Here is a 13238-nt window from a genome sequence, read left to right as displayed (position 1 = left end):
GCTGCAACTGTACACAGCCCATCTGTAAATAGCCCATCCAACTACCTACCTCATCCCCATATTGTTTTTATTTACTTTTCTGCTCTTTTGCACACCAGTATTTCTACTTGCACATCATCATCTGCACATCTATCACTCAGTGTTCATTTGCTAAATTGTAATTACTTCGCTACTATGGCCTATTTATTGCCTTACCTCCTCACGCCATTTGCACACACTGTATATAGACTTTTTCTATTGTGTTAAGTTATTGACTGTACGTTTGTTTATTCCATGTGTAACTCTGTGTTGTTGTTTGTGTCGCACTGCTTTGCTTTATCTTGGCCAGGTCACAGTTGGAAATGAGAACTTGTTCTCAACTGGCCTACTTGGTTAAATAAAGGTGAAATATATATATATATATATACACACAATGGATCTGTCCCAAATGGCACCCTATTCCCTTTTATAGTGCACTACTTTAGACCAGGGCCCATCGAGCTCTCGTCAAAAGTAGTGCACTACATAGGGAGTATGGTACCATTTGGGACACACAAAATTTGTATATTACTGTATTTAAGCAATATATATATATTGTTTAAACAAGATATATATATATGTATGTGTATATGTATATATATATATTGTTTAAATAGAGTAATATACAAATTATGTGCGTCCCAAATAGCACCATACTCCCTATATAGTGCATTACCTTTGACCAGAGCTCGATGGGACCTATGGGCCCTGGTCTAAAGTAGTGCACTATAAAAGGGAATAGGGTGCCATTTGGGACAGATCCATTGTGTTTCTACCGTTGACAGCAGCTAACACCAGTTGTTTATAAAGCAGTCTTATCTTTGCCCGGGGACTTCTGCTCTTACTTTGTCTCAGTGCTGCTGTGGTGTTTGTTTTCCCAGAGAAGTGAAGAAGCAGTGTTTTTTCTAAACATACTGTATATTATTTCTGGGCCAACAGCACAGTAATGAGGCCAGCCTGCATCTAGCTCCCACATCATTGTGGCTTGTGAGGGTACTTGTGGGCTACATGCTGGAACTAGAATCTTGGGTAAATAAATGAAAATTCCATTATGAACATTCCATCTCAACCTCAGTCTCTCTGTTGGAAACACACAGAACCTCCACCATTTATATGATGCTATTGAATTCCAGAATGTGACCACAGATAATGTGACCACAGATAATATGACCACAGAAGCTCAATCAAGATAAATAGCATAACCCACTTCCCAAATTGAAAGGGCAATATTGTTCTGAAAAATTCAGTGTCAATTATCTGATATATGACGAATAACATATACATTGCTACCTCCCCCCAAAAGAAAACCCTCCGCCTTTTGAACGAACAATGACTTTTACTGTTACATGATCTCTATGTACTAAAGGTGTTGGCTGAGATATTTGCTACAGCTCGAGTTAAACATCACTACTAGAGCAACATCTATTTAAGAGGTCAGCGACATAACATCGGTAAACATTATCAGACAGAAAATGAGCCCAGACAGACAGTAATATCATCCTTTCAGTCTTGCTCAGGGTTGCATCAGCGTAGAGATCATTTTTCTTTCTATGAATTATGCAAACCCTTTCAGACAGTTTCTTCCAAGGGATGTACGTAACATATACACAGACTGAACTGGTGCTATGATTAAAAGGATGTCTGTCTGGTCTGTTTACATTGCAGACATATCAACAAGCCCTAACATGTAATCCTAACTCTTGGTTTGTTTCATGTCAACACAAGGAAAAAAGACATTGTCCTCATTTCATCATTATTCAGAGCCTTGAAAAGACAGTGGATAAAGAATTGTATTTATGTTCAATTATATATTGAGTTTCCTTTATCCTTTTAACATGTTCGTCTTCTGCTTAATGACCCTCGTGACAGAAAAATACATGAATTGGGGTCAATTGCATCTAAATTCCAGGCAATTTAGACATGGAGTTGCACTCAAAGGAAGTGGAAGTCCTATGTCCAATTCAACTGACAGGAATGGAATGGATCCCAGCTCTGACATCATTCCAACGGGCGCAGGGAAAGTTCTGATGGATTGTTTGTTTTCTCACCCTCTCCTTGTGGGGTGGAAAATGCAACCTTTCTGAAACCACATGGCTATGCATGCCAGGGCTCAACAGGGCATCAGAGTAACACAATCTTTACCCCTGGCTCCAAGTGCCAGTTCTCCACTGAGTTTCTGTGTGTTTCCAGTGAGGGTCTGACATTGACTAATGTAGTGATTAAGAGGACAGAACTAGAACCTTTTCACAAGTAACATTTACATCCATTCACAGCCAATCCTCATTTAATTTCCTGCTCTTGATGGTTATTTTTTCTGGTCTTCACTGAGTCGGTCTGTGGGCCTGGAGTCTGGGTCCGTTCTCTGATATCTGGCGGTGCTCAGGGGAATTAGATACAGCTTTAGGATCTTTACCACCATCAGTCACTTCATTTCTGCAGTCCGACTGCTTTGTGCTTTCCTCTTTTGTTTTCCTTTCCTCTCTTCCTAGCATGTCAAAACAGCAACGCTTTAGAGGCATTATCTGCAGGCCAGCGTCTCCTTTGTAAAGTGTTATTGTTAAACCCCCAAGTCATAACACTCTGGGGGAGGAAAGATAATCTGTCAGATGACTTCTGTAGTAGTTTTTGTGTGAGGTTCAACCTTCAAACTGACTGTTTGCTCCCTGTTCCAATAATTGTATTGTTGTGCAGTAAGTTCACTTGTGGGACCAACTATTTCACAAAATCTGACTGGTTCTACATTTACAATGCTTTTATGACATCATTATTATTACTTTTCTCCCTAATTTCAATCTTGTCTCTTTACTGCAACTCCCTGACGGGCTGCAGGCGGAAACATGACCCGTCTAACTGCCATCCTTAACATCTCCACTGACACTGACCTAAACATACCGGAGGTGTTTCACTGTCTGTCTGCCCAATGATAATCCTGTCTAGACAATTCCACTCATTCCGCAAGCTGGTCTCCATTCCATCCACTAGAGGACTACCCATCTACATAACAATGCATTTAGGCTCTTAGTTCAACCAGTCCTCTACATATTCTGTTCTACCAGTTAATGGAGGGTGAGATTTAACCAGTCCTCTACATATTCTGTTCTACCAGTTAATGGAGGGTGAGATTTAACCAGTCCTCTACATATTCTGTTCCACCAGTTAATGGAGGGTGAGATTTAACCAGTCCTCTACATATTCTGTTCCACCAGTTAATGGAGGGTGAGATTTAACCAGTCCTCTACATATTCTGTTCTACCAGTTAATGGAGGGTGAGATTTAACCAGTCCTCTACATATTCTGTTCTACCAGTTAATGGAGGGTGAGATTTAACCAGTCCTCTACATATTCTGTTCTACCAGTTAATGGAGGGTGAGATTTAACCAGTCCTCTACATATTCTGTTCTACCAGTTAATGGAGGGTGAGATTTAACCAGTCCTCTACATATTCTGTTCTACCACTTAATGGAGGGTGAGATTTAACCAGTCCTCTACATATTCTGTTCTACCAGTTAATGGAGGGTGAGATTTAACCAGTCCTCTACATATTCTGTTCTACCAGTTAATGGAGGGTGAGATTTAACCAGTCCTCTACATATTCTGTTCTACCAGTTAATGGAGGGTGAGATTTAACCAGTCCTCTACATATTCTGTTCTACCAGTTAATGGAGGGTGAGATTTAACCAGTCCTCTACATATTCTGTTCTACCAGTTAATGGAGGGTGAGATTTAACCAGTCCTCTACATATTCTGTTCTACCAGTTAATGGAGGGTGAGATTTAACCAGTCCTCTACATATTCTGTTCTACCAGTTAATGGAGGGTGAGATTTAACCAGTCCTCTACATATTATGTTCTACCAGTTAATGGAGGGTGAGATTTAACCAGTCCTCTACATATTATGTTCTACCAGTTAATGGAGGGTGAGATTTAACCAGTCCTCTACATATTCTGTTCTACCAGTTAATGGAGGGTGAGATTTAACCAGTCCTCTACATATTCTGTTCTACCAGTTAATGGAGGGTGAGATTTAACCAGTCCTCTACATATTCTGTTCTACCAGTTAATGGAGGGTGAGATTTAACCAGTCCTCTACATATTCTGTTCCACCAGTTAATGGAGGGTGAGATTTAACCAGTCCTCTACATATTCTGTTCTACCAGTTAATGGAGGGTGAGATTTAACCAGTCCTCTACATATTCTGTTCTACCAGTTAATGGAGGGTGAGATTTAACCAGTCCTCTACATATTATGTTCTACCAGTTAATGGAGGGTGAGATTTAACCAGTCCTCTACATATTCTGTTCTACCAGTTAATGGAGGGTGAGATTTAACCAGTCCTCTACATATTCTGTTCTACCAGTTAATGGAGGGTGAGATTTAACCAGTCCTCTACATATTCTGTTCTACCAGTTAATGGAGGGTGAGATTTAACCAGTCCTCTACATATTCTGTTCTACCAGTTAATGGAGGGTGAGATTTAACCAGTCCTCTACATATTCTGTTCTACCAGTTAATGGAGGGTGAGATTTAACCAGTCCTCTACATATTCTGTTCTACCAGTTAATGGAGGGTGAGATTTAACCAGTCCCCTACATATTCTGCTCTACCAGTTAATGGAGGGTGAGATTTAACCAGTCCTCTACATATTCTGTTCTACCAGTTAATGGAGGGTGAGATTTAACCAGTCCTCTACATATTCTGTTCTACCAGTTAATGGAGGGTGAGATTTAACCAGTCCTCTACATATTCTGTTCTACCAGTTAATGGAGGGTGAGATTTAACCAGTCCTCTACATATTCTGTTCTACCAGTTAATGGAGGGTGAGATTTAACCAGTCCTCTACATATTCTGTTCTACCAGTTAATGGAGGGTGAGATTTAACCAGTCCTCTACATATTCTGTTCTACCAGTTAATGGAGGGTGAGATTTAACCAGTCCTCTACATATTCTGTTCTACCAGTTAATGGAGGGTGAGATTTAACCAGTCCTCTACATATTCTGTTCTACCAGTTAATGGAGGGTGAGATTTAACCAGTCCCCTACATATTATGTTCTACCAGTTAATGGAGGGTGAGATTTAACCAGTCCTCTACATATTCTGTTCTACCAGTTAATGGAGGGTGAGATTTAACCAGTCCCCTACATATTCTGTTCTACCAGTGAATGGAGGGTGAGATTTAACCAGTCCCCTACATATTCTGTTCTACCAGTGAATGGAGGGTGAGATTTAACCAGTCCTCTACATATTCTGTTCTACCAGTGAATGGAGGGTGAGATTTAACCAGTCCTCTACATATTCTGTTCTACCAGTGAATGGAGGGTGAGATTTAACCAGTCCTCTACATATTCTGTTCTACCAGTTAATGGAGGGTGAGATTTAACCAGTCCTCTACATATTCTGTTCTACCAGTTAATGGAGGGTGAGATTTAACCAGTCCTCTACATATTCTGTTCTACCAGTTAATGGAGGGTGAGATTTAACCAGTCCTCTACATATTCTCTTCTACCAGTTAATGGAGGGTGAGATTTAACCAGTCCTCTACATATTCTGTTCTACCAGTTAATGGAGGGTGATATTTAACCAGTCCTCTACATATTCTGTTCTACCAGTTAATGGAGGGTGAGATTTAACCAGTCCCCTACATATTCTGCTCTACCAGTTAATGGAGGGTGAGATTTAACCAGTCCCTTACATATTCTGCTCTACCAGTTAATGGAGGGTGAGATTTAACCAGTCCTCTACATATTCTGCTCTACCAGTTAATGGAGGGTGAGATTTAACCAGTCCTCTACATATTCTGTTCTACCAGTTAATGGAGGGTGAGATTTAACCAGTCCTCTACATATTCTGTTCTACCAGTTAATGGAGGGTGAGATTTAACCAGTCCTCTACATATTCTGTTCTACCAGTTAATGGAGGGTGAGATTTAACCAGTCCTCTACATATTCTGTTCTACCAGTTAATGGAGGGTGAGATTTAACCAGTCCTCTACATATTCTGTTCTACCAGTTAATGGAGGGTGAGATTTAACCAGTCCTCTACATATTCTGTTCTACCAGTGAATGGAGGGTGAGATTTAACCAGTCCTCTACATATTCTGTTCTACCAGTTAATGGAGGGTGAGATTTAACCAGTCCTCTACATATTCTGTTCTACCAGTTAATGGAGGGTGAGATTTAACCAGTCCTCTACATATTCTGTTCTACCAGTTAATGGAGGGTGAGATTTAACCAGTCCTCTACATATTCTGTTCCACCAGTTAATGGAGGGTGAGATTTAACCAGTCCTCTACATATTCTGTTCCACCAGTTAATGGAGGGTGAGATTTAACCAGTCCCCTACATATTCTGTTCTACCAGTTAATGGAGGGTGAGATTTAACCAGTCCTCTACATATTCTGCTCTACCAGTTAATGGAGGGTGAGATTTAACCAGTCCCCTACATATTCTGTTCTACCAGTTAATGGAGGGTGAGATTTAACCAGTCCTCTACATATTCTGTTCTACCAGTTAATGGAGGGTGAGATTTAACCAGTCCTCTACATATTCTGCTCTACCAGTTAATGGAGGGTGAGATTTAACCAGTCCTCTACATATTCTGCTCTATCAGTTAATGGAGGGTGATATTTAACCAGTCCTCTACATATTCTGCTCTACCAGTTAATGGAGGGTGAGATTTAACCAGTCCTCTACATATTCTGTTCTACCAGTTAATGGAGGGTGAGATTTAACCAGTCCTCTACATATTCTGCTCTACCAGTTAATGGAGGGTGAGATTTAACCAGTCCTCTACATATTCTGCTCTACCAGTTAATGGAGGGTGAGATTTAACCAGTCCTCTACATATTCTGCTCTACCAGTTAATGGAGGGTGAGATTTAACCAGTCCTCTACATATTCTGCTCTACCAGTTAATGGAGGGTGAGATTTAACCAGTCCTCTACATATTCTGTTCTACCAGTTAATGGAGGGTGAGATTTAACCAGTCCTCTACATATTCTGTTCTACCAGTTAATGGAGGGTGAGATTTAACCAGTCCTCTACATATTCTGTTCTACCAGTTAATGGAGGGTGAGATTTAACCAGTCCTCTACATATTCTGTTCTACCAGTTAATGGAGGGTGAGATTTAACCAGTCCTCTACATATTCTGTTCTACCAGTTAATGGAGGGTGAGATTTAACCAGTCCTCTACATATTCTGTTCTACCAGTTAATGGAGGGTGAGATTTAACCAGTCCTCTACATATTCTGCTCTACCAGTTAATGGAGGGTGAGATTTAACCAGTCCTCTACATATTCTGTTCTACCAGTTAATGGAGGGTGAGATTTAACCAGTCCTCTACATATTCTGTTCTACCAGTTAATGGAGGGTGAGATTTAACCAGTCCTCTACATATTCTGTTCTACCAGTTAATGGAGGGTGAGATTTAACCAGTCCCCTACATATTCTGTTCTACCAGTTAATGGAGGGTGAGATTTAAACAGTCCTCTACATATTCTGTTCTACCAGTTAATGGAGGGTGAGATTTAACCAGTCCTCTACATATTATGTTCTACCAGTTAATGGAGGGTGAGATTTAACCAGTCCTCTACATATTCTGTTCTACCAGTTAATGGAGGGTGAGATTTAACCAGTCCTCTACATATTCTGTTCTACCAGTTAATGGAGGGTGAGATTTAACCAGTCCTCTACATATTCTGTTCTACCAGTTAATGGAGGGTGAGATTTAACCAGTCCTCTACATATTCTGTTCTACCAGTTAATGGAGGGTGAAATTTAACCAGTCCTCTACATATTCTGCTCTACCAGTTAATGGAGGGTGAGATTTAACCAGTCCTCTACATATTCTGTTCTACCAGTTAATGGAGGGTGAGATTTAACCAGTCCTCTACATATTCTGTTCTACCAGTTAATGGAAGGTGAGATTTAACCAGTCCTCTACATATTCTGTTCTACCAGTTAATGGAGGGTGAGATTTAACCAGTCCTCTACATATTCTGTTCTACCAGTTAATGGAAGGTGAGATTTAACCAGTCCTCTACATATTCTGTTCTACCAGTTAATGGAGGGTGAGATTTAACCAGTCCTCTACATATTCTGTTCTACCAGTTAATGGAGGGTGAGATTTAACCAGTCCTCTACATATTCTGTTCTACCAGTTAATGGAGGGTGAGATTTAACCAGTCCTCTACATATTCTGTTCTACCAGTTAATGGAGGGTGAGATTTAACCAGTCCTCTACATATTCTGTTCTACCAGTTAATGGAGGGTGATATTTAACCAGTCCTCTACATATTCTGTTCTACCAGTTAATGGAGGGTGAGATTTAACCAGTCCTCTACATATTCTGTTCTACCAGTTAATGGAGGGTGAGATTTAACCAGTCCTCTACATTTTCTGTTCTACCAGTTAATGGAGGGTGAGATTTAACCAGTCCTCTACATATTCTGTTCTACCAGTGAATGGAGGGTGAGATTTAACCAGTCCTCTACATATTCTGTTCTACCAGTGAATGGAGGGTGAGATTTAACCAGTCCTCTACATATTCTGTTCTACCAGTTAATGGAGGGTGAGATTTAACCAGTCCTCTACATATTCTGTTCTACCAGTTAATGGAGGGTGAGATTTAACCAGTCCTCTACATATTCTGTTCTACCAGTTAATGGAGGGTGAGATTTAACCAGTCCTCTACATATTCTGTTCTACCAGTTAATGGAGGGTGAGATTTAACCAGTCCTCTACATATTCTGTTCTACCAGTTAATAGAGGGTGAGATTTAACCAGTCCTCTACATATTCTGTTCTACCAGTTAATGGAGGGTGAGATTTAACCAGTCCTCTACATATTCTGTTCTACCAGTTAATGGAGGGTGAGATTTAACCAGTCCTCTACATATTCTGTTCTACCAGTTAATGGAGGGTGAGATTTAACCAGTCCTCTACATATTCTGTTCTACCAGTTAATGGAGGGTGAGATTTAACCAGTCCTCTACATATTCTGTTCTACCAGTTAATGGAGGGTAAGATTTAACCAGTTCTTTAAATTGGGAATAGGGTCCCCTGTGGCTCAGTTGGTAGAGCATGGTGCTTGCAATGTCAGGGTTGTGGGTTTGATTCCCACGGGGGACCAGTATGAAAAGGTTTGCACTCACTACTGTAAGTTGCTATGGATAAGAGCATCTACTAAAATGTACATTTGGTATGCCGTTTTCCTCATATTCTGCAGAGCCCTGAGGCTGCTTTCACTACTTGTTGATTCTCTTCAGGTGGCTTCTATCCTACGTAGCTCTATTCAGGTGGCTTCTATCCTATGTAGCTCTTTTCAGATGCCTTCTGTCCTATGTAGCTCTCACCAGGTGCCTTCTGTCCTATGTAGCTCTATTCAGGTGTCTTCTATCCTGTGTAGTTCTATTCAGGTGGCTTCTATCCTACGTAGCTCTATTCAGGTGGCTTCTATCCTATGTAGCTCTATTCAGATGCCTTCTGTCCTATGTAGCTCTCACCAGGTGCCTTCTGTCCTACATATCTCTCTTCAGGTGCCTTCTGTCCTACGTAGCTCTATTCAGGTGCCTTCTGTCCTATGTAGCTCTATTCAGGTGCCTTCTGTCCTATGTAGCTCTATTCAGGTGCCTTCTATCCTGCGTAGCTCTATTCAGGTGGCTTCTATCCTATGTAGCTCTCCGAGGCACATAATCTGGTGTGCAAAGGGTAAGGTATCAATATCTGAAGGTTAAATAGAGAGGGAGTACAAAACTCTACCCTGGATGAGAATAATGAAAGCTAAGCACTAGTATGTACTTGACTAGAGGCTATGTACAGTTGGACAACAATACATTTTATTGTACATTGTTTTGTTTCTGGACAGGACAGATCAATTAAATATGATAATTAATGTTCTCATAAGATTCTAACAAATCCCCCTCCAATACTTGGGAAAGAACCCACTAGATCAGGGGCTTTCCCCCACATGGCTTTATTGCTGTGATTAATCAACAGGATGATCTGAAAGCCTTAGGGTATAACAGGAGACCTAGCCCTCTACTAACTAATACGTCAGGAGGCTTCTTCACCTCCTAGCTTCCCTATTACTCAACATGGAAATGCAATGTTGTATTACCCAGAAGTACACAGTGTGTCTGTATACCAAATTGCACCTTATTCCCTATATAGTGCACTACTGTACTATATAGGGAATAGGATGCAGTTTGGGAATCAACCTGTCTGTGAGTCAGAGTGTGAGTGGGTCGCCTCCATTTTCAAAATCACTCCCTCTGGTTGACTGACAAATCCTGACATCACTGGTGGTGCTGACATGCTCTAACTGGAGTAAAAGCTTCAGCTGCTCTCCTCTCGCTAGGTCGACTCCAAATACCTTTCCCTGACTAGTTAGGGAGATAAGCTCCCATGCCCGAAGCATGCTCAGTGTTTACGGCAGGGGTGTCAAACTCATGTTGCCCCGGGGGCCGCATTCGGTCTTCAACGAAGTCTGGAGGGCCGCACTGAACATGTGTTATACTTCCTCATTGTCACAATTTGCACAAAAACGTTTTTATTTTAATTTCTGATGCTCCCCGACTGTCTAGCTTCCATTTGGATGATTATCAGTGAGCTGGACACAATCAAGAGACTGTATGAATGTAGTGATTATTAGTGAGCTGGACACAATCAAGATACTGTATGAATGTAGTGATTATTAGTGAGCTGGACACAGTCAAGATACTGTATGAATGTAGTGATTATCAGTGAGCTGGACAGTATGAATGTAGCTCCATTATCATGTATACACATTCCATTTGGTTTTAGTCATTTTAAAGTATATTGAGTTTGTTTTTATTTTTACCCAATGCATGTTTGACACCCCTGGTTTACGACTTTGTCACAATTTCTGATGCGTCCCAAATGGCACCCTATTCCCTATATAGTGCACTACATAGGGAATAGGGTGTTATTTTGGACGCACCCTCTGTTTGGTAAAAATGTTTGCAACTGAATTAGCGGTAGCTGTATTACTCACACTGACCATAAACAGTCGTCTCTATAAATCTACATCATATACAGAGGAACAGTTCTGAAATGTCTGGCTGATGTTCAGTCAACATGGAGATTAGTTCTTCCAAGTCTTTGGTTTTCTTTGTAGAATAAGACAGATAAATGCTAGTGCTTTCATGGGGTCCTGGTCTGGAGCTGCCAAGATGTAGTAATAACCGGAAGAGAGGAGGAGAGGAGAGAGGAGGAGAGAGGAGAGGAAGAGAGAGGAGAGGAGGAGAGGAGGAGAGGAAGAGAAGAGAGGAGGAGGGAAGAGAGGAGGGAGAGAGGAGGAGAGAGGAGGAGAGGAGAGAGGAGAGGAAGAGAGGGAGGAGAGGAGGAGAGGAAGAGGGGAGAGAGGAAGAAGGAAGAGGAAGAGAGGAGGAGAGGACGAGAGGAGGGAGGAAGAGAGGAAGGAGAGGAGGAGAGGAAGAGAGGAGAGGAGAGGAAGAGAGGAGGAGAGGAGAGGAGAGAGATGGAGGAGAGGAGAGAGGAGGAGGGAGGATGGAGAGGAGGGGAGGAAGGAGGAGGAGAGGGAAGAGAGGAGAGGAGGAGAGGAAGAGAGGAGGAGAGGAAGAGAGGAGGAGAGGGGGAGAGGAGGAGAGGAGGAGAGGAAGAGAGGAGGAAAGGAGAGAGGAGGAGAGGAAGAGAGGAGAGGAAGAGAGGAGGAGGAGGAGGAGAGGAGAGAGGAGGCGAGGAAGAGAGGAGGAGAGGGGAGGGGAAGAGAGGAGGAGAGGAAGAGAGGAGAGAAGAGAGGAGGAGAGGAAGAGGGAGGAGAGGAAGGAGAAGAGAGAGGAGGAGAGGAAGAGAGAAGGAGAGGAAGAGGAGGAGGGAGGAGGAAGAGAGGAGGAGAGGAATAGAGGAGGAGAGGGAAGGAGGAGGAAAGAGAGGAGAGGAAGAGAGGAGAGAAGAGAGGAGGAGAGAAGAGAGGAGGAGGAAGAGAGGAGGAGAGGAGGAGAGAAGAGAGGAGGAGAGGAGAGAGGGAGGAGAGGAGGAGAGGAAAGGGAGGAGAGGAGGACGGAGGAGGACGAGGAGGAGAGGAAGAGAAGGAGGAGGGAGGATGAAGTTGTCATAGAAATAAGACCTATTTTGATAGAAATTAAAAAGCCACAATTGTTGTTTCACTTAGCTCACCAGTGACATCAAATGCAATGTACAAGGTATCTATAAAGAGAGTAATACTGACCATTCTGCTACCCTGTGTGGACCAATAAAATACTGACAGAGACATGTTGAGTGACCTCCGAAGTATTAAGACATCAAACTGAAGCCATATCATTTCCCCTGGGTCATAGTCTTCACTATAAGATGGTGATCTTGTAAAGTCATTTGCTGTGTCTGTAGCAGGAAGTGGTGTACCATTGAGGAATGGAAGTCCCATCACAGCTGGCTATCCTCTCCTATCTAGAACAGATCCATCAGCGGGCTCAACGTTAGGAGCACACTGTAGGACTCTCCCAGCACGACGCCTCAAACATTCCCCATACTCATTAAAAGTCCTATTTGATGCCTGGCGGTTATGTGACTTGAAGAGAAAAAGAGGAGAGAGAGAAGTCTGGTACCAATGCTAACCAGGCTTGGCCCAGCTGGGGACACTGACCAAAGTAAAAATGTTAACACACACCGTATACAAACAGAACTAAATAAATACATCTGTCTCCATCTCCTACATGGATTGATGGACTAAAATGAATGAATTGCCCCCTGACATCTATAATAGTCTGGTCTGGTGAGAGGAGAGACATCTATAATAGTCTGGTCTGGTGAGAGGAGAGACATCTATAATAGTCTGGTCTGGTGAGAGGAGAGACAGCTATAATAGTCTGGTCTGGTGAGAGGAGAGGAGAGACATCTATAATAGTCTGGTCTGATGAGAGGAGAGACATCTATAATAGTCTGGTCTGGTGGGAGGAGAGACATCTATAATAGTCTGGTCTGGTGAGAGGAGAGACATCTATAATAGTCTGGTCTGGTGAGAGGAGAGATAGCTATAATAGTCTGGTCTGGTGAGAGGAGAGACATCTATAATAGTCTGGTCTGGTGAGAGGAGAGACATCTATAATAGTCTGGTCTGGTGAGAGGAGAGACATCTATAATAGTCTGGTCTGGTGAGATGAGAGACATCTATAATAGTCTGGTCTGGTGAGAGGAGAGCATCTAAATAGTCTGGTCTGGTGAGAGGAGAGGACATCTATAATA

This window comes from Salmo trutta, chromosome 37 (assembly GCF_901001165.1).
Source record: "Salmo trutta chromosome 37, fSalTru1.1, whole genome shotgun sequence".
NCBI classification, from domain to species: Eukaryota; Metazoa; Chordata; class Actinopteri; order Salmoniformes; family Salmonidae; genus Salmo; species Salmo trutta.
Note: the sequence above shows the minus strand (reverse complement) of the source record.